A 4,467-nucleotide genomic window follows, 5' to 3' on the forward strand; every position below is an offset into this window, starting at 1 on the left:
TCCTTTCCACCACATCGCATACTTTGGTTTTAGACGCAGATCCAATAGTTTCTTTTTCTATCTTTTAATCTTATTCCAGGCATAACACGTTCCATATTTCTTCAAGCGACTTATGAGAAAACTGCTTGGTCCGAGAATCAGTCTCTCTGTCATTCTCTCTTTCAATTTGTAATTTTAAGTTGGTGTAAGTCCTGACAATGTGGTATTTACCTTAAAAATGGTCGACGTATAACTGTAAATTAAAGGAGTTGTTTAAACAAATTCGTAAACGAAACAACAATTATTTATTTTATTTATAATAATTAACACACGTTATAACTGACTCTAACAATGTGTTTTTTTTTCTTTTTGTTTAGCTTCAGTCCGGCCCTCAACCGATCCAATCGTTACAGATGTCGTCTTATAGTCCACTGGCTTCTTCTATAGGTGAATACATATTTTTATAAAACTGATACAATATTGAATAAGGTCAAAATAATAAGATGCTTTTTAAGAAGAAATACTGCGTTTTAATGATTTACAGAATATTTCAATTTTGGAGCCATTATCTGTTAGTCATCACTAGCAGTGTTGGAAAAATGGGAAACAAACTGTAATAGAGCGATCCAGATTCTAATCCAGAGTCCGCGGTATTACGACGCGCCACAACTTGCTTTATTAATTTATTTAAAAATACAAATCTAAAATAATGTGTCCTCACCGAGGAAACCAGTGCCGAGGACACTTTACATTCATTTAGACTTTCCCAAGAAAATTTCCTATCAATAAAACAAAGTGCTTATCAAAAGAGACACTCAGATGCAAACTGATCATGATAGCCTACCTATTGAGCAAGTCGTGTCGTTGCTTTAGTTCGTTTTTGTCCAACATACCATTTTTAACTTTATTGAGCTATGAGTACAGAAGTTCTGACTAAGCCTTTATTTATAAAATTCAAATGAAAAAAATGTATTTTTAAAATTGTTCAAGAGGGTTTTTAACGAATTTTTTCTTAAGTTGTGGTCATTATTTATTCCTATTTTGTAAAAAAAACTTTTAAACTCTATTTCTGCAGATTTGTGTTTTGGTCTGTTGGACAAAAACGAACTGAAGCGGCGATGTAATTTATTACCTAAATACGAGCAAAAACAATAAAGCGACAGCTGCGGCTGGCCGCTTGCGGGACACTATACGGAGAAACGAACACATGCTAATCGAACAAATCGTCAAAAATCCTCCTCAATGTGGCGGCAATGAGAACCCTACGCTCCATCGCAGGCAGAACTCTTGGAGATCATATCAGAAATGAAACGATAGGGTCTGTCTGTGATATTATAGACGTTGTGATGTGGGGAAGAAGCGGAAGGCGCTTCTGGAAGTACCGTGTGGACCGCATGGAAGATACTAGACTTGCGAAAATTGCTAAGACAGAAAACTCTAGCAGCAGGAGATTACCAGAAAGGGCCGCCGAAAATGCGGAAGGACAGCTGGATGTCATCATCCCAGGGCAGCACATTATCAAAAATGGGTCATACGACCTTGGTCTAGATCGAAAGGAAGAGGAAGAGGATTTTTTCAAACTTAAATGTACATATTTGAAAAAAATTGAAATGTCATCGGTTGGTAACATGTAATAGATATGTTTTAAATAAAAACAATATAAAACGATTTTACTTTATTGAAAATTGAAGATAACTCAGTAAACTTGCCACTGTAATTTGGACTCAGTATGTCGACGTCGACAACCCGATGCCTTGTAAAGTAGGAAAGCGTTGTGTAGGCTCTCGGGAGGCATCCGCAGTACGCGGCTCAGCCGACCGTATCGCCCTCTTTCATGACAGTAACTGAAAATTGCTAAAGTCTTCACTTATTTCATATCTTCCTAAATAGTCAAAGTCAAATTTTTTTTTTAGATGTCTGTTACTGAACTTTTCATTTTTTAATTAGCTTAATTGGCCGATTTTTTTTAACTGACTGATTACACCTGTTTATACATTCTAGGTAGTGGAAATATCGGCAATGGATACGGTACAAGCAGTAGCTTCTCTCCCTGCGGACGTCGACATGACAACGTTACGTCATCTGATAATGTCGCCCGCTACACATATTGCCCCGAGGGTATGTATGTCAGATCTTAAATATTGGTAAAACACAATAACAATACACATAGAATTTACCGCGTGCCCGGCCCATTTTTGTGAAATCTCATGCTTTGTGAAGGGTTTCTTAAAAGTGTCATAATTATAAAAAGACTGGATTAAATCAATTGAAACTTCTCACATTTATTTGAAACAATTTAATAAGTCATTTTTGTGTGATAGTTTTGCCAACATTGGCCTTTATGGAGAGCCACATTGCGCATTGCAATGTTCGCACATATACCGGGCCTCACTCCTATTTTTGTGCTTTGTATCCCGGAGCCGTGTAAACACGTGGTTATAATAAACATGCGTTGTGTCCCGGTCCCGTGTTTTCACGTAGTTTACCAGCAGCGAAAAAGCACTAATAAAAGTCACCAGATGTCAATAAAATGCACTTTTTTAGACAGCTGGTAAACCACGTGAAAATACGGAACCGGGACACAACGCGTGGTTATATAATCACGTGTTTACACGGCTCCGGGATACAAAGTGCTAAAATCATGCTTATCTCATATGTAAAGACAATTTATTTTAGTTCATAATATACTGATATGATTATTTTGTATGAAATTCGCTTTGGTATGTGATTTATTATAACACATGTATTTTTTTGCCTTCGTTTACTTTACGTTTCTGTTTTAGTTTTGAAACATTTTTTTTTTTTTTACTTTTTATGTATTGCTTGGACATGGAATGATGACGATGAATAGTAATATTTTATAAATAATTAAATAATGAAGTAGATATTAGAACTAGGTAAATAAAAAAATGTATGAATAAATGCCCCAACATCGGTTGCGCTTAGTGAATCTGCGCAACATGTTTTTAGCATATCATTTGTATACTGTATTATAATAAGTGTTATTTATATAAAATATAATACAATAATGTTTCTTTCCTTCTAGTGATTGTGAAAGAAGAACCAACGAGTTCGATGTCTACAACCTACGTCTACCCTAAAGGATACATGTGAAGAATGAAATTCGTTTTAATTGTATCTAATAATTAGATTAACATAATTTAAAGAGATAAATAAGCAAATCAAAACATATAATAATTCAACGCATTTTCTAGGTAAAAACTAGGATTTTGTTGTCAATTAGGTATTATCTTTAAAAGAAATATAGCCGCATAATATTGTCGATGGAAATTTTAAATGCCGGGAAGGAAAGTATTTTGAATGAAAAGATGAGCTATTTAAACATTTAATTGTATGGTAAATTTCCCCAAAATAAATACCTTAATACACTAATATTTTCATTTTTAACGAATTTGTTCGGCAATCACAAAGGCCCGTCTGGAAATTTTTAAAAAATTTCAAACAATTGGGTGAAAATATAAAATCGAAGGCGGGGATTTTTAGAATCAAGTTTCTTTAAAAATCACTAGTATAATCAATAGTAAAATAAAGGTATTATTCTTTATCATTTCTGGGAAAGAAAAATAAAACATAAGGTATTTGAATTTAAAAAAAATAGAATATTAAAACTACTTTTTCTGTCATTTACTTGAATTTACTTCATTTACTTGATTTACCTGAATTTTTTTTAATGAACTATTTAGTAAATATTAAATTCCTTATCACATATTTATTAATCACGGTTGAAAGATAAATAAACAAAAAAAACACCTAACCTTTTAAGGCTGGCAATAAAAATTGATTTTCGGATATTTTTCGTGACAAGAAAACACGTTTTCTTTTTTTTGTTTTATTTGGGTTGGGAGAAAAGTGCCATTTTTACATTGAATTAAATAATTCGAGCGCATGTGCGTTTAGAGGAATTCTGACTTATTACATTACTGCAGTATAGTTTTTATTTACAAGGAGTAATTTATCTCCCTGAGATAAAAAAATATATTGACATCTTTCTCGAGGGTGCGGGGTGAAAAGTACCAATTCACACAAATAAATAAACAACTCGCATTAAGAACAGAAATAATCCTTTTATTTATGAAAAAAATAATAATGTGATGGTAAAATAAAATTATACGTATAATCGTCATTAAAATCACAATTTTGATAAACGAAAGTAAAAGTTCCCTTTTTAATGCATTTTTTATGTGCCTATTGTTTACATGGACCCGTTTTTCTCCCAGAAAACTCTCGTTGTAAGATTCAGCGTGACATGCAAAAGTATTTTACATCTTCTGCGCTGGCGAAAAGCTTTCATTCTGGGAGGGATTTTCTTTCCCATCCGATTTTTCTCGGTCTTCCTCTAGTATGTACGTGGCGTGCTAAAAACTGAAATAATGTTGTTTTAGCTGTTTTGTTATTGTTATATTAATATAAAACTACTTACACTTTAAAACATAAAAAAATCTCCATCTTAGAACAGGCTGAACCATG

General features: G+C 33.2%; 1 long non-coding RNA gene across 1 annotated transcript; it reads left to right on the forward strand.

Annotated features, from left to right (window-relative positions):
- The first annotated feature begins 359 nt into the window (after positions 1–359).
- LOC148284805 (uncharacterized) lies at positions 360–3,747 on the forward strand. The gene is made up of 3 exons (XR_015823805.1): positions 360–426; positions 1,981–2,097; positions 3,026–3,747. It is a non-coding gene; the product is annotated as an uncharacterized LOC148284805 (long non-coding RNA).
- Positions 3,748–4,467: the final 720 nt, after the last annotated feature.

Source organism: Micrasema longulum, unplaced genomic scaffold, assembly GCF_059751315.1.
Source record: "Micrasema longulum isolate JH-2025_06_02 unplaced genomic scaffold, ASM5975131v1 h1tg000087l, whole genome shotgun sequence".
NCBI classification, from domain to species: Eukaryota; Metazoa; Arthropoda; class Insecta; order Trichoptera; family Brachycentridae; genus Micrasema; species Micrasema longulum.